This window comes from Scyliorhinus torazame, chromosome 13 (genome assembly GCF_047496885.1).
Source record: "Scyliorhinus torazame isolate Kashiwa2021f chromosome 13, sScyTor2.1, whole genome shotgun sequence".
NCBI classification, from domain to species: Eukaryota; Metazoa; Chordata; class Chondrichthyes; order Carcharhiniformes; family Scyliorhinidae; genus Scyliorhinus; species Scyliorhinus torazame.
This window is the reverse complement of record NC_092719.1, coordinates 180,826,400-180,844,604: the sequence shown is the minus strand read 5'-3', so window position 1 is coordinate 180,844,604 and position 18,205 is coordinate 180,826,400. Positions and strand designations below refer to the sequence as shown.

Below are 18,205 nucleotides of genomic sequence, written 5' to 3'. Positions count from 1 at the left end.
TGTGTTTGATCTTTGACTTGAAGTAGATCATGACAATTTCTTCTATAGATGTTGCCATCTGAAGTTTTAATCAGATAAGATCTGGGAGAGAATTGCCTAATGAAATGAGCAATGTCAGACCAACCTCCTTCAGGAAGTCTGAATCGAACAGTATCATTTTCTGTTAGAATCGACAAATCTTTTTCATGTAGATCAAAATAATGCTTTTGTTTCAGTCTCTGTTGCTGAAGTTTCTTCACAGCGAGATGTTGTTCAGGATCAGGAATATGTAGCTGAGGTAGAATTGTTCTTATGTTCCTGTTAAATAACATCTGAGCTGGAGATAATCCTGACGATAAAGGTGATGATCTATAATTAAGTAGTGCTAAACAGAAATCGGAGCCCCCCCCCCCCCCCCCCCCCTGGGGTCGGACCCCCCCTTCCCCCCACAGGCCACCACCTGACCCTTCAATGCTGAGTTCCCGCCGGCTGATAGCAGGTGTGGACGGCGCCAGCAGGACTCTGCGTTTCCACGACGGCCACTTGGCCCATCCTGGCCCGAGAATCGGTGAGCTGGCCGCGTGGAGCGGCCCGTGACTGGCGCCGCTCTGCGGAGAATCGCGTGCCGACGTCGGGGCGGCGTGGCGTCGCGAGGATTCTCCGGCCCGGCCCCGGGCTGAGAGAATTCCGCCCACCAAGCCTGGCAAATATTTCTCTGCATGCTTTGATTACAGTATTGGATGTAAGATCATTCAACTTCATGACTTCTGGAAAATTTGAATAATAGTCAATGACTAAAATATAATCCTTACCAAATGGATGAAAGAGATTGATACCTACTTTCACCCATGGTGACGTAACAATGTCATTGATCGATTCCTCTTGAAGAACGTCAGTGTTGATGGATCTGGACAGAGTGTCAGCTGTGACTAAATCTTTACCTGGAGTATATATAAGATTAAAATCATATCTGCGCAATTTCATCATAAGTCGTTGTAGTCTTGGTGTCATCTCATTTAAATTCTTTTCAATGATGTGCACGATGGTCTGTCTCTACAGTAAACCTGGGTAAGCCATAAGCATACTCATGGAACTTGGGAATTCCAGTCACAAATCCAAGACACTCCTTTTCAATCTGGGCGTGCCTACACTCACATAGAGGGTGTCCATGTGGTGTGGATGCACCTGTGCACCATGGCCTGCAAGGTCCCGACTCAGCTCCTGGAAAAACCCCGTGGCATAAAGGTTCAGGGCAACCATCACCTTAACGGTCACCGGGAGTGGCTGCTCTCTCCCATATCCCCGCGGTTCCAGGTACGCCATGATCCGGCATCACCCCCACAACCCAAAGCTGTGCAGGGTAGGTGAATTGGCCACGCTAAATTGCCACTTGTTTGGAAAACAAATAAATTAGGTACTCTAAATTTATTTTAAAACACTGAAAGGGTTCCACTCGATGAACGTGCAGCTGGTGCGTGACTATGAGCTGCACATCATGCACGTCTGTGCCTGATACCTGGGGATGTGCATGATGCCTTCATCCTGGCACACTCAATGGTTCCTGACACCTTCAAGGCAGTCTGAGCCCCGGGTGAGGGGTTGGCTCTTGAGAAACAGAGGTGATCCACAGCGGTCTTGGGTGATGACGCCTATCTGGAGGCCACAGACTGAAGCGGAGACCCGCTACAATGATGCTCATGCAGGGACCATCCTAAAGATACATTACAGGTGCCTGGAACGCTTTGCAGGAGCCCTCCAATATAGCACTAGGAGAGTCTCCCACATCGTGTTGACTGCAGCTTCCTCCACAACATTGCGCAGCAGAGGGGCGACATGCTGGAGGAGGGGGTTGAATGCCAGACCTCGCCTGACGAGGAGGATGCAGAGGGTGGACAGGACATGGAGCCCAGGCAGGCACAAGAGGCCGCACAACGTGTGCGCCAAGGCCAGCGCACACAAGACGTCTCCAGGTTCACCGACTAGGGAGCCTGGCCGACGGCACGCACATCCCATGCCACACCATGCTGACCACCCCCTCCCATATCCACTTACCCTGCGCCACCACAACCACCCCTCAACCCCCTCGGTGATACCTACCTGCCTCACTACTGGGTCTGGGCCTGGGTTGGTAGCAACAGAGAGTCTTTTCCATGGGATGGATGATGATGACGACACGCTCTGCGATGAGCTCTGGTGCTCCGCATTGTTTGATCACGTTTGACTCCTGCCCATGGTAGCACTTTCCACCGTCCACCTGGGCGATCCCTGCATGCGAGCTGGCCATTCTATCACACAATCCCGCCCAGCCCTTGGGGTGGTGACAGGGTGCGGGCCAGGAGGGGGCTGTGGTTGAGAGTGAGGGGCGGGGTACCGTGCCAATGTGCAGTGTCTGACCTGGGGGCACTGACGTGTGCCCATCTCCACCGTCAGCCCAGCCCAACCCCTCACACCCTTCTTAAAGAACACCGAGGCAGGTTGGAACTTTTGTGCATATGTGTTTATTTTGCACATAAAAGGTGTACATCTGTATAACGGTTTGTACCCTAACCGCTACCGTGACCCTGTGTGTTACACAAGCGCAAACATAACTGGTGTCTGCCTTTCTGACCTTACGGGCCCAAACTCTATTTCAAGATTAATCCCCATCCATCCATCAAGGGTGGAGGCAGACTTCTGCGTTTTCGGCCCTGTGACCTGGGTCCCCTTTGGTGTGACCCGGCCTGGATATCCCAGGTGGTGAGGTGACATCCTGTTGTGCCCGCTGCCCGCCGGATGCGCCAGGACAGGGGTAGGGGGGGTTCCGAGGCTCTGGGATGTTCCGGCATCTCCCCTGCAGAGGTCACCGGCACAGGCCCCATCACCACATGCTCCCTGGAGGTGACCCCGGGCTTATCCATCGAACGCGGGTGCAACCGGAGCAAACTCCTGGGGCTACCCCGCCACCTGGCGCTGCCAGTCCTGGGGGCCCGCTCTTGACTTGACCAGGGTTTCGATGCTCCCAGCCATGGAGCACAGTGACTGGGCCACCTCCCTCTGGGGCTGGCTCAGGCCAACCAGCGCCCAGTCAGTGACCTTGACGACCTCAGACACAACCCGTTGTGACTGGGCCAAGCCCTGGAGCGCCGCAATAATGTCCAGGTGGCCCTGGTACATAGCTGCCTGTGACAGGACAGCCGTGTCCTTTTGGCCACGGCCTGCGGAGAGAACACCAGGCCTTGGGCCTGCTGACCCATAGCCGATACCTTCACCCCCAAGGCCTCCACTGCAGGCACCACCCATGCGGTATTTGCCTGGGTAGCAGGCATGGTCTACACCGCCTCCTGGCCCTGCAGGTGGTTGGACTCCTCCAACTGCACCTGCAGGCACTGGGTGGTTGCTATCTGCCCCTCGTGTAGTCCCTGGCTCTGTCTCTGTCCATTATCGATGGGACCGCCCTTTACTGAAGCCTGAGAACCGTCTGCACGGCAGCTAGTCCTTGGAGTCAGGTCGCCCCCTTTAACTGTCTGCGCCCTCGGGGCTTCCTACCCCCACCTGATGTGCTGTCTCTGGTGTGCGCCAGATGGTGCCCCAGGAGCCTCTTCACTAAATTGCCCAACCGAGGTGTCTCTGGGATGGTGGAGGGTGTTGGAAACAACTGTGACGGAAAGTTGGTGTCGTCCCCGGACTGGTGCTCCAGGGTGTCTCGGGCAGGCCTATGGGGTCTCTCTTCGCTATCAATTGCCGCCTCGTCGCTGGAATCTGATTGGGGTCGGGGCGGGGGACGCCAGAAGGGCCCATCTCATCGTCAGGCGATCTAGCAAGGCACAAAACATGACACATGATTGGATCGTGGGTGGGTGTGGGATGGGGGAGTGGGGTGGGTAGCCACGCGTACCTTAGGGACACCTAAATCAGTGAGGGCTCAGTTGATTGCCCGATGATGACTTCTGCCTCGACGACTGCCTTCTCTCCGGGCCCACCGATCAGGTCCGGTACCCACTGCTCCACAACGGTGATGAGCCACAGATCCGGCGGTCCCCCACCAGTCATCGCTCTCTCTCTCTCGTTCTCTCTGTGGTTCTCTCTTTTTTTTCTCTCTCTCTCTCTCTGTCTCTCTCGCACTCTGCGGTTCTGCGCTACCTTCTCCAGGGGGTGCTGGTGGGGAGACAGAAAGCGCACAATGTTAAGCACTTGAACGAATGCAGCACCTGGGGTTGACCGGTGGCCTTTGTAGCCAGGGCACCAGGCCATGGCGGGCGGTCTGGGTGCTGGCATGTGATGCAGGGTGGCATGCGAGCAGACAACAGACGAGTGGAGTTTGTCACCCTCCGGGTGCGGGGGGGGAGGGTTACGGGTGTGGGGGACAGGGGTTGGTGCCAGGGACACGGAGCAGCCGACTCACCCTGGTCGTCCTGAGGAGGTTGTGCAACCTCTTGTCACATGCACCCGGGCCTGGTGTATGGCAGCGGACGGCAGCCTCCTTCCTACCTCGGGGCACGCCTCTCCTTCACTGCATAAAGCAGGGTCTCGAGCTCTGCGACTGCAAACCGGGGTGCCACTCTTCGTGCTGCCATCTTGTTGGTTGGGATGAGTGTGTGTGGGGAGTGGAGTGCTGACAGATTGTTGGTTGGGATGAGTGTGTGTGGGGAGTGGAGTGCTGATAGATTGTTAGCCTCTGCAGGCTGCAGATTGTTAGCCTCTAGAGTAGCAACCTTGACCCCGTCGAATCGGACACAGTTTTTCATTGAATTGATTGAATTCCACGTGGCACCGGTGCCGAGCCCATTATGGGACCACGAACTGCTCCAGGATTGGAGCCAAATTAGTTGCCATAAAAGTCCACAGATTTAGTCCCAACGTCAACAGTATCTGAAACGTAGAATCCCGCCTCCGGGCTCTCTTTGCAGTCCAAGTTAATGGACACTCAACAGAAAAAGTGTTGCTCTGTACAAAACCCATTCCTCTGTTAAGGTGTGGTCACGGTCTGGTGATAACAGCCCAGTCAGAGAGAACAACATCACGATTGTGTGCTGTGAGGCATGATCAATTTGGCTGGAGACGAAGTTGAATTCAAACTGAGGCTTTATTAGTATCTGAAGTGTGGCCTCCTACAGCAGCTGACAAAATGGCTGCTAGCTGAAGACCACGCATATTTATAACCCGGCTCCTGGGCGGAGCTAGCATGCAGGGGCCCAGGTGAACCTGTAGTGCAGGTTCTACCGTACAACCCTTAATATAGGAACACAGTGGTTTACCACATTCAGCCCCTGTTAAAATTGAGTCCGCCGGGGGTGGTGGATAACAATATACAATTTGCAATCTTTAATATTTACAGAACAGTGGAAAAAAAATGTCTCTGGTCATACGGTGGGCCGGTCCGAGGTTCATCCGGTCCGGCGCCTTGATTGCCCTCTGGGATCGACGAAGTGGAGCCGGCGATGTTGGTGCTGCCCTGGTCGAAGTTGACTCCGGGAGCATGCCAAAATCCTCTTCATCAACGGGGGGGGTGCAGGGGGAGATTGGACCGTCCTAGGGGGGGCGGGGGGGGGGGGCATGGGGCCGGCGGGGGAGGGGAGGGTGGTGCCAGGGGCAACGGGGGTGGTTTGGGGCTGAAACCTGCTGGTGCCAGGTCCCTGAGGGAGACGGTATCCTGGCGGCCGTCGGGGAACGCCACGTAGGCGTACTGTGGGTTTGTGTGGAGCAGGTGCACCCTTTCCACCAACGGGTTTTTGGCAGATCCAACTGGATCCGTCCAGCTGAAAGCTCTGCACCTTCAACACCCCGTTCGGCAGGTTCTGCTACAACCGAATGCCATTTGGCATCATCTCGGCATCCAAGGTCTTTCATAGGATCATGGAACAGATGATGGAGGGCATCGAAGGGGTGCGTGTCTACGTGGACGACGTCATCATCTGGTCCACCACACCACAGGAGCACATATATTGTCTCCAGCGCGTCTTTGCGCGCATATGCGAAAACGGCCTGCGCCTCAACCGAGCCAAGTGTTCTTTCGGCCAAACCGAGCTGAAGTTCCTGGGAGACCACATTTCCCGGTCAGGATTCTGTATTGATGCAGACAAGGTGAGCACCATTACAGCCATGCCGCAGCCGGCAGACAAGAAAGCAGTGCTACGCTTCCTAGGCATGGTCAACTTCCTGGGGAAGTTCATTCCCAACCTTGCCTCCCACACGACGGCTCTGCGCCACCTCGTCAAGAAGTCCACGGAGTTCCAGTGGCTGCCCACACTCCAGCAGCAATGGGAGGAGCTCAAACTTAAGCTCACCACAGCACTGATATTGGCGTTTTTCGACACATCGCGTGACACCAAAATGTCGACTGATGCCAGCCAGTCCGGCATTGGGGCGGTACTCCTACATCGGGATGACACTGCGTCATGGGCCCCGGTCGCCTATGCCTCGTGGGCCATGACCCCCACAGAACAGCGCTACCCGCAGATCGAAAAGGACTGCCTGGGCTTGCTAACCGGGCTAGACAAGTTCCATGATTGCGTGTATGATCTCCCCCCGGTTTACCGTTGAGACTGACCACCGCCCCCTGGTCAGCATCATTAATAATGACCTGAACAAGATGACCCCTCGCCTCCAGTGCATCCTACTTAAACTCAGGAGGTATGACATCCAACTGGTCTACACCCCGGGTAAGGACCTTATCATTGCGGATGCCCTATCTAGAGCAGTGAGCACACCGCCAGATTCGGAGGGGTTCGTCTGTCAGGTCGAAGCGCAGGTGGCTTTCACATCGGCAAATCTGCCAGCCGATGACTCCAGTCTGGCCCGTATTCACCAGGAGACTGCAGTTGACCCCCTTCTACAACGGGTGATGCGCCACATGACGGGAGGGTGGCTCAAAGGGCAGTGCCCGCAGTTCTACAATGTCCGAGACGACTTGGCCGTCATTGATGGTGTCCTTCTAAAACTGGACCAGATTGTGATTCCGCACAGCATGCGCAAGCTGGTCCTTGACCAACTACACGAAGGCCATCTGGGGGTCGAGAAGTGCAGACGGACGGCCCGAGAGGCGGTGTATTGGCCGGGCATCAGTGATGACATTGCCAATATGGTGCTCAACTGCCCCACCTGCCAAAGGTTTCAACCGGCACAACCTCCTGAAACGCTTCTGCCCCATGAGCTGGTGACGTCCCCCTGGGCGAAGGTGGGTGTGGACCTCTTTCACGCGCTCGGCAGGGACTATGTAGTCATCGTTGACTACTTTTCCAACTATCCAGAGGTCATACGCCTGCACGACTTGACATCACCCGCTGTCATAAGGGCCTGCAAAGACACCTTCGCTCGCCACGGCATTCCGATGACTGTCATGTCGGACAATGGGCCCTGTTTCGCCAGCCAGGAATGGTCATCCTTTGCTGCATCGTATGGCTTCACACATGTCACGTCCAGCCCTCTGCATCCCCAGTCCAATGGAAAGGCGGAGAAGGGCATTCACATCGTTAAGCGGCTCCTCTGCAAGGCTGCTGCTGCCGGATCGGATTTCTGCCTAGCCCTGCTGGCCTATCGCTCGATCCCACTAGCCACTGGCCTCTCACCAGCCCAACTGTTAATGGGTCGCGCCCTCAGGACCACTGTGCTTTCCATTCTGGTACCCACAACCATGCAACAGCAGCGTGTTCGCCAGAAGAGGGCATATGGCACACTGGCAACTGATCTTCCCGCCTTGGCATCTGGAGAGTAAGCCGCATCCACCTACCAAAAGGTGGCTGGTCAGCACCTGCCGAAGTTCTCCGACGCGTGGCTCCCTGCTCGTTCCTGGTTCGCATGCCTGATGGATCCATTCGTAGGCGCAATCGCCGGGCTCTTCGCCTACTTCTACGCTCGCTACGGGAACTTACACCGACACCGTGCCCTCCTGTTATTCCTGACATCGACTTCGGGAGCTGCCTGCCACCATGCCCCTTCTGTCGTCGCCCGTGGCCAGGCCCATTCCTCAGCTGGTAGTTCCAGACCCACCCTTGAGGCGGTCGACCCAAATTCGTTGCCCACCTACTAGACTGGACTTATGAGACTGTTTGTACATTGAACGCATACTACCGCTGTGTTAATATGTTTCTGTTCTTATCGTTACAGGAATTTGTTCTGTCGTTCTACATTTCCCCGTGAGTAATTCACGCCGGCGGGACTGGCCAAAACTGGACGGCCGCTGTTGCTGATTTTCTCCTTGGTTCAATTGCTCTGTTTTATTACCTTTGCTCGCGAGTCACCAGGTATCTTTATGATACCGCCACGAGGTTCAAGTCCGAGTAATGATCAATAACCCAATACACCGATTAGTAAGATTTAAATCAAAGCACATTTATTATACACAGTAATCGCTACTCATGCACAAATTCTACGTCTAAGCTACTTCTACAACTAACAGGCCTATACTTAACTTCGGACTCGCCCACCAGGTCAGGGGAACAAATGGCCTTTCGTTCGGGTTCTGAGTCTGCGGGATTCGAAGTTGGTACGGATTGGTAGCTAGGAGCGCCTATCTCGTAGCGAGCGTTGAAGTAAGACTTACGATTTCGATGATCACTGGAGTCACTGCACCGGTCACGGTCAATGTTGGTTCCTTTTGCTGGGTGACCCAAGAAGAAGAGAGCGGTGAAGAGAGAAGAGAGCGATTTGAACTTGGGACTCAACTCTTATAGTCCCCAGGGGCTTCCCGCCTTTCGGGGCGGACCCGGTACCTGGTCCCAAGTGATTGGACTTTGTCCCAATCGCTTGGTTCAATTTCTCCAATACTGGAGCGGTTCCCTGATCGATGGGCGGTCTTGAGGTGCTCGTTCACCTCCTTTGTGTTGGCTCCTGCTGGCGCCGAGGAGACTGGCTTTGCTTTGTGTGCCAACAATGTTACTTATTGTTCCCGGGGATTGCTCATCAGTATGCAGATAGCTGTTACTTTGTTATGCTGATGGTTGCTGGTATCGATGTTGTCTGGTTTTTGCAGAGGTAAATACACAGCAAACCTGCAGCTGCTGGTTTTTGTCTTGTTGGCTGACTTTCCCATCAGCCTTTGCCGTTCACCATTTTAAATCGGGAGTTGGCCACTTTAGATGGCTACACCGCTCAGCCCATCGGAGAATCGCGCCACCACCCGAAAAATGGCACCGGAGAATAGGGCAGCCGGCGTCAGGACGGCGGGGCAGGATTCGGCAGGGGGGTCGGAGACTCCCGGCCCGTATGTCACTTGTGCCAGGTGGTGGCTGACCTGGCACCATGGGAGTTTGGAGGAGGACACCTGCTCCCAATGGTTGTCGAGGTGACGGTCACCCTGAACCTTTATGTCTATGGATCTTTCAGCTGGTTGGTCGGGATCTCTCAGACATCCACACACAAGTGCATCCGTGATGTGATGGAAGCCCTATACACCTGGGCATCGGACTATATGACTTTCTATCTGGATCAGGCATACCAGGATGCTCGGCAGCAGGATTCATCACCATCGCTGGCATGCTACAGGTCCAGGGGGGCTGATTGATGGCATGCATGTTCCTCTACAAGCACCGGCTGATCAGGAGGTGCCCTTCATCATTGGAAAGGGTTCCACTCCCTGAATGTGCAGTTGGTGTGTGGCCACCAGCTGCACATCTTGCATATCTGTGCCCGATATCAAGGCAGCTCGCACTCTGATGTGCTCAGGATCTTCGAGTTCTCCCTCGGTTAACAGGTTACCAGCTGAGTTCATAGCTAATGACAGCAGATTATCATAGATTATCACAGGATTTACAGTGCAGAAGGAGGCAATTCGGCCCATCGGGTCTGCACCGGCTCTTGGAAAGAGCACCCTACCCAAGGTCAACACCTCCACCCTATCCCCATAATCCAGTAACCCCACCCAACACTAAGGGCAATGTTGGACACTAAGGGCAATTTAGCATGGCCAATCCACCTAACCTGCACATCTTTGGACTGTGGGAGGAAACCGGAGCACCCGGAGGAAACCCACGCACACACGGGGAGGATGTGCAGATTGGCGTGGAGACCCATTATAATGAGGCCCATGCAGCAACCAGGAGCATCACTCAGCGGTGCATCAGCTTACTAAAGATGCACTTCCGAAGCCTGGACCACACTGGTGGGGCTCTCCAAGAAAGCCCAGGCGAGCCTTAAGCATTGTGCTGGCCTGCTGCATCCTGCACAACATCACGCAGCAGAGGGATGGCATGTTGGCGGAGGAGGAAGAAATTTAGGCCTCACCTGACTACAAGGATGAGGATGGTGTCCAGGAAGCACTGGGTGTGGAGCCCCGGCTGGCACAGCAGGCCGCCCAACATGTGCTCCAGGGCCACTGCACACAGGGCAACCTCAGCAAATTCCAAGTTGCTAACTAAGCGGCCAGGTCATCGGCAGCTCCGCTGCCCGCTCCTCTCCATTTCCTCCCCCGCCTTCAAAATGGAACCCTCTTTCCCATAACCACTCACACCTTCCCTCTTCCACAGCCCTTGACTCGACCTTTCCTCTCCCACAGCCCTTGACTCTACCTTCCATGTCCCACAGCCCTTGACTGCACCTTCCCTGTTCCACAGCCATTCACTCCATCCCATTACCCCAGCTCCCCCGCCCCCCTCCTACCAGCACCACCACGGGGTATTGGCAGTAAACGACTCTTGTCCATGAGACAGAGTATGAGGATGATGACGACTCGCTGTGAGATGAGTTCCGGTGCTCCTCATCGTTTTGACAAAGTCTGACTCCTATCTTTAATATCACCTAGCAATGGACAGCAAAACCTAGACTTTTCAGCACCCAAGAGATCGGTGGGACTCAGTTCGATTGGTTGGCTGGTGGCCAATGAAATGACCAAAAGACTGTATTCTGCTCGGTAACAGGCGGTGATTGGATGCAGCCTGAATGGGACACTTTTCAGAGAGCCAAGGATGTTAGTTGAAGACCTAGACGCTCCAGGAAAGATACCTCCTCTCCCTCCCTCAGGTTTTCTCAGAAAAAGCTGTACAGCTGCTGTATTTCAGAAACTGCAGAGATCTGAATGAATCCACAGTGAAAACCATTACAGACTAGAAACACAAATCTTGAAATGAAAGTTTTGAAACAACCATCTGAGACAAAGACATTTATCTTTTTACACCCATCTGTGTTTGTCTGTTTTGTGTGTGTGTGTGTGTGTGTGTGTGGAGGGTGGGGAGAGTTTAAGTGAAGGATTAGGAATTAGATAATAGTTCATCTGTTGTATTTGCTGCATATTTAATTATAGTAAGAAGTCTTACAACACCAGGTTAAAGTCCAACAGGTTTGTTTCAAATCACTAGCTTTCAGAGCACTGCTCCTTCCTCAGGTAAGGAACAGTGCTCCAAAAGCTAGTGATTTGAAACAAACCTGTTGGACTTTAACCTGGTGTTCTAAGACTTCTTACTGTGCTCACCCCAGTCCAATGCTGGCAACTCCACACCATATTTAATTCTAGTTACTGTTACTAATAAACTTAATTGTGTTTTAATTTACAAACCAGGTGATTGTAGTTATTGAGCAGCTATGTGCCAAAGGTTTAGGGTATTTTTCTAACGTGTATCTATTAATTTCAACTGTATTGTGATTCAGGATCAAGTGGGGCTGGAATAATGCTACCCCCACCTCCACCTGATGTGCTACGTGTGAAGTGCGCATCGGAAAGTGACCCAGGAGCCTCTTCACTAAAATGACCCACCAAGGTGCAATGGTGGAGGATGCAGGTGACAGCAGCGATGAAAGGTCAGTGTCTTCCCTGGACTCGTGCTCCGGGGGTACGCTGGGGATCTGGCTGGGAGGCAGCGACCCCGGACAGCCCGGCCTCGTCCGATGGTGATGGCAAGATGGAAGATAAGAGATATGGTGAGATCTTGGGAAGGAGTGGTCTGTGGGAGAGGGATGACACACTTGCTGTAGGGGCATAAATTTGCATTGGGATCTCACTTGGTTACCGTATTCAGGCCTCCACTTCCGAGACTCCCCTTTCTTCAGCCTCGCTCGCGAGTTCCATCGCCCTTTGCTCTGCGGGGGTTTGTACTTGCAGGTTTGGGATTCCCCCTCCAGTTTTCTTGCACTTGCTGCAATTATCAGCCGCCTTGTTCTCGGGGATACATAAAGGACATGGTGACACAAATGGAGGGGAGTTCTACACGGGAGTCTGCAAGCGGTGGCATGTGTATGCAATGCACCTGGCCAAATAGAATAATACAGGTGTTGCAACTTGGTGCAAGGTGGGATGTAAGGGAGATGCAGGCAGGTGAGGTTTGGTTGGCTTTTAGGGGGATTTGGAGGGTTGATGTGGGGGACAGGAATAATGCCCTTGGGTGGTCATTCAACTTCTTCCTGCATGAGGTCCTGTCCCCCTGATGAGGCTGGCAGCACTCACCGCCTCTGCCACCTCCTCCCAGGCCCTGTTAACATTGGTGGGCTTCAGTCTCCTGCCCACCCTGCGGAACAGGGTGTTCCTCCTCTCCTCCACCCCATCCAGCATGCGATCAAGTTCTGATTCAGAAAGTCTGGAGCAGGTATCCTATGAACCATCTTCCTGGCTGGAATGAGGTTTTTTTAGGGAGTGAAGTGCTTATAAGCAGCTCCAGCACCAATTCTAGCCCCAGCAAACAGATGCCAATGGGAAGGGAATTGCTCTAAGTTCACATGAGCAGAGTTACTGGCCTATTTGCAGGGCCTGAATAGCACCCCCAGTGGGAATGTGAAGTGTACGCAATTCAATACAGGCGGCAACACTTAGTCTCCCAAACGGAGAATCCTGCCCATGCTGTCAACACTTTTCACCTTGCACTCATCAGGTCAAAATCTCAAAGGGAACAACAATTTATATTACATGAGAAGAGGGTGCAGATTGGTTAGCAAGTGGACTCTAATAAAGGTGTTGCCATGAAGAATACATCAAGGACCAGTTTACAACAAACGTTTGTTTAAATTCAAACCAGGCAAGTCAACATTAGTCAAGTCATTGACATAGAAAATGAACCAGAGAATGGCTGTCCCCACAGCTTTTATTTAGTTGATAAAGGCATAATACACATTCTATCATGACATGTTCATTCTGTCTGGACGTGTTTATTCTGTCGGCAAAGGGCAGGCATCATGTGTGAGTGTGTGTAGCTTATAGCATGCAAAATTCAGCCACATTGCAAGCCCGACTGATAATCTTAAATTGGTCAATTGGTGGATGACCCATCTGGTTTCATTCCTTTTAGATTTCGGAGAGGTTTGGTATAACTAAGTGAGTTATTAGACTATTTCAGAGGGCATTTAAGAATCATTGCAATGGGTATGTAATCACATGTAGAGCTGACCAGGTAAGAACGGCAGATTTCTGTGCTCAAGGGCATTTAGTGAACCAGATGGGATTTTAGAACAATTGATACTTCCATTGTCTAGCTTTATGTTCCGGATATTTTAATCGGCAGAATTTAAAATCTGACCAGCTGCCATTGTGGGATTTGAACCCTTGTCCCCATCATTAGCCTGGGCCTCTGTGATATTACCACTATGCTTCCATCTCCCCTAGTGCCAGCTTGGCAAATCTTCCAGCCTTGTTTAATTTCCTCATGAATTGACCTTTTCAATTCAAGCATGAGCTCCCGCCCACATTCCTGCATGGTGAACCATCGAGGCTCTTGGCCTGTAACTTCTTCCTCTTTCCAAGTTCCTGGCAGACTGTCTGTGTCTGAGAGCTTTCAGGGATATCTTAGAAACATTTACCCTCTTAAAAACCCATCTCCGTAGCAATATGAATCACGTGGGCTTGGTATCCAGGTAGAAATTCTGATTAACTATCTACGAGAACCTAACTCTCTTTAATCTTGGTAGTAAATAGACAGTTTAAAGCACTACTGTTTATGACCTGACGTACTCAACAGTCAGGGATTTTGGAGACAAGGGCGAAATTCTCCGGTATCGGCGCGATGTCCGCCGACTGGCGCCCAAAATGGCGCAAATCAGTCGGGCATCGCGCCGCCCCAAAGGTGCGGAATGCTCCGCATCTTGGGGGGCCGAGCCCGAACCTTAAGGGGCTAGGCCCGCGCCGGACGAAATTCCGCCCCGCCAGCTGGCGGGAAAGGCCTTTGGTGCCCCGCCAGCTGGCGCGGAAATAACATCTCCGGGCGGCGCATGCGCGGGAGCGTTAGTGGCCGCTGACGGCATTCCCGCGCATGCGCAGTGCAGGGAGTTTCTTCCGCCTCTGCCATGGTGGAGACCGTGGCGAAGGCGGAAGGAAAAGGGTGCCCCCACGGCACAGGCCTGCCCGCGGATCGGTGGGCCCCGATCGCGGGCCAGGCCACCGTGGGGGCACCCCCCGGGGCCAGATCGCCCTGCGCCACCCCCCCAGGACCCCGGAGCCCGCCCGCGCCCCCTTGTCCCGCCGGTAAGGTAGGTGGTTTAATCTACGCCGGCGGGACAGGCATTTTAGCAGCGGGACTTCGGCCCATTCGGGCCGGAGAATCGCGGGGGGGGGGGTGTCCGCCAACCGGCGCGGTGCGATTCCCGCCCCCGCCGAATATCCGGTGCCGGAGAATTCGACAACCGGTGGGGGCGGGATTCACGCCAGCCCCCAGCGATTCTCCGACCCAGCGGGGGGTCGGAGAATCTCGCCCCAGCAGTCCAAACACTATAAACACAGTTGCTGTTACCATTGTCTCCAAGTGTGAGCACCTTGCACCAGTTTTCCAGCAAAACAATCAGGGCTTTCCTTTAACCTTTAACAAGTAACCCAGCCCTGCTGTTAGGCAGACTTCAGACCAGGTCATTAACCCCACTTTATTTTACCCTAAATTGCAGTCGCAGTCCCAAAAGATAACCATCTCTTAAAACCTCATTTTTGTAACAGTACTTATTTTGGAGAGGAGAACAGAGGGGTGAGATGTAAAGGGTTGAATGGGATGTTTGAAAACAGAAGCCTGGAATCAACTTTGTTCTCCAAGATGATCCTGGGTCAGCTGGTATGTTGGCAGAGGAGACCGATGCCCAATAATGCTTCAGGTGACCCAGCCTCATCAGTTGATGAAGCGCTAAGCTAGTTTTGCACTAGATCAATCCTGGTCATAAATGGGAGGACCAGGAGGATATAATATGAAAGAATCTAAAATGAAAGTTTGAGGTCTTATGGTGGGATGAAGTCATGTGTAACCAGAGTGTAACTTGGTGCATTCACATAGCAATTTTCAGACTTACAGCCTGTGGTGGAAGGAGAATGGATTCAAGTGCTGTTCAAGGGGCAGACATCACAGCATACTTGAGATTTCTCCTTCTTGGCTCCAGTGTCAGCTGAGCTAACAGGTTAATACTGAAAACGAGCAGAGGTCAATAGTTGCCTCAGGTGTTATCAGTGTGCACAGATGAAAGAGTGCACCTGGGCCCAAACATTTGCCTCCCAGTCCTGACTCTTTCCATAGTGTTTTCTTTGGCACAGCTCTTTTGTCGTGTATGTATAAGAGAGTTCTATGCATTGAAGTATTGGCCACTACTGGCAATGTGCCATATACATTCTGTCGATTGAAAGTGTGCTGGGAAAATGGAACAACTTGATGCCCTGATTTGGCAGGCAATTTCCTGATGGTCAGCTGCATTAGGTCTGCACCTCATGATAAATGTACTGGAAGGTGCCTATACTCGACACTTCTTTAGATATTACTTCATCCAGGGACTGGTTAGCTCAGTTGCCTAGCATGCAGTTCAGAATAATGCCAGGGGCATGGGGTTTGATTCCTGTTCCAACTAAGGTAGTCTTGGAACCTGCCTCCTCACTCTGTCCCTGTGAGTAGGAGGCAATGGCGAACCACAAATAAATGAAAACAGCTTAGGATGCATGTTTAGAATCCCATTGAAGTTAGATGTAAGGGTAACACAAAATCCAGAAGGTTAACTTGGAACACCAATTCTTAGTGGTGTATATTTTCAATTTGGAATAATGTGAGAAAAGATATGCAAACCAGGGAGGAATAGTCCAGTCATTTTGTGATCAATTAATAAAGAATATTTATTAACTTAAAAGAAAAGCATATGACAAGAAGGACTACAATACACTATAACAATGCACTTGACTACACTGGCTACACACACACCATGGACTCAATTCTCCATTATTGGGACAATGTCCCCACTCCAGCATCAAAACGGTGGAGTTCCACACCAGAAAAACTGGAGTAAAAGGACCACTAATTCCCAGCCCTGCAGGGGGCTAGGAGGGACTCGGCGTAGATCTAGCAGCTTTTGCTGCAGATACAGGCCCCCGCACTTCCGGATCGGAGGCCGCGCATGCACATGGAGGTGGCCTCCAGCAGTCGCGCCGTGCTCCAGAGCTGACTTCCGGACCGCGGAGTTGGACTCGAAAAATAAACCCACCGATCGGCCGCGCGCCCGACCCTCTATGCCCGCACAAACATTTACCAGCCGCCTGTAAGGCCCCCCCTGTTTTCCGATCGGCCCGCCCCCGACCAGGGCGGCCGTGGACTGAGTCCGCAGCCACCAGGCGAGTATCCCGACCGGCTGGAGCGCATTAACTCCACACCGTCAGGACTTCGGCCGGTCGGGGACAGAGAATGGCGGAGCAGGCCTCTGGCAATGGCCCCCAGGTAGGTCCTAGGTGGCGCGGCATACGCCCCAAGTAGGCTGCTTTTTGGGACCCGCAGAATCGGGGAACCGCCGCCGGTCCCGAGTCCGCTGGGGAAAATGGATTCTCCGCCCCTGCACCGGCTGCGATTTCGGCAATGGGGTGTGGAGAATCCAGTCCACAGTATTTCATGAAGTACACCTTTGTTCCAAACTACCAATGTGTCCTGAACTTAGATGCCCCTTTTCCTAAACAACATCTAATATTATATAACTCTGTAAGCAAAGTCCAGCAGATAGTTACCACGCACAAGTTATTTGTCCACATTTGGGAAAACGGTCTTCCGTTTCAGCGCAGGCTTAATCTAGTCTGTTATAGTTTTGTGATTTTAACCTGCAGCCTTTCAGCAATGACTTGTTTTTGGGGGAGACTGTTCCCTGCAGCTGGCTGTGGTTGTGATGGTAGCTGTCTCTAGGATGTCCCTTTCTCCAGTTATTGTGCTATGGATATTTCATTCTTTCCCTTTGGTGTTATCCATCCTGTGGACCCTGCTTTTAGCATATAAGTGTCAATTCCCTTAACTCCACTTTGAAGTCACCTCTTCTACAACCCATTGGTCTCCCCTAATCATACAGGTAAATCCTTGCTTTTCTCACTGGTATGCTAAATTGCATACCAAACACCCCTTCAGGCAGCTGCCCTTATCAACTCCTCTTTTTATTTTATTTTCTCCCAATTTCATTTTTTAATAATTTTCCCCAATTTTTAACAAGAAGCATCAGCTGACAATAAGCCAAGTATCTGCCTTTGGACAGAGTGCTCTTGAATGAAACTTTTTTCCTGTTTGCTCTTAGGTATAACAGGCTTTCATCTGCTGGGTAGTTAGACTGCTTTAGGAGAATTTTTCTCCTCCAAAAAAGGCCCAAACCCCATGAGCACATAGCCTAAAATAAGGCATCATTACTGAAAGTAACAATTATACCTTTGGCCATGATTGCACACATCTAATGCCATTTCTATTCTCACTCAAATGCAGCACTCCACAAATCAACATCTCAAAGCAAAAAGCGACCCTTTAAGAGAAGCTGGTTGACCCAGGTTTCTGAGTTGCAGCCAACCAGTTTATTTGCACACGTTAGCCACATACAGGAAATCCATTCAAATCAGAAAAATCTGCCAGGTCAGCTGGCCACTCCACTAGCTTTGCACAGCCCCAGTTTTACAGGGATTAGAAATTCAGGGCTTCAATCTCAGGTCAATCTGGCCCACAGATTAGGTAATGAGTCACTCCCATTATGTGGACATTGCAGAGCAGTTTTCGGGGGGGACAAAAGCCACAGATTTATTTAATTGAGCCTGAAATCCAGTAATATTGTATCTGAACTTGCATGAGTAGGAGAATGACCTAAGTGGAACTAGCAGGCCTTTGGGAAAATCACACCTCAACAGACGACGGAATAAATAAATAATAATAAATAATCTTTATTGTCACAAGTAGGCTTACATTGACACGGCAATGAAGTTACTGTAAAAAAGACATCAGTTTCACAGTCAAGAACTATTCCTTACTCCCAGTTATCAAAGGATAAGGAATGCTTAAAAGCTGTTCCTTTCTCTGCTGCTCGGTCAGATCAAAGTATGCCAAAGTCAATCATTTACCATTTAAAGCAAGATCTGACACCAGGTATG

General features: G+C 52.0%; 1 long non-coding RNA gene across 1 annotated transcript in view; it reads left to right on the top strand.

Annotated features, from left to right (window-relative positions):
- LOC140387747 (uncharacterized) overlaps window positions 1-18,205 on the top strand; it is an 88,185-nt gene that overhangs the window by 10,777 nt on the left and 59,203 nt on the right. Inside the window, exon 2 of the long non-coding RNA XR_011933996.1 lies at window positions 11,536-11,685. This is a non-coding gene — a long non-coding RNA (uncharacterized lncRNA). The remainder of the gene's footprint in view (window positions 1-11,535; window positions 11,686-18,205) is intronic.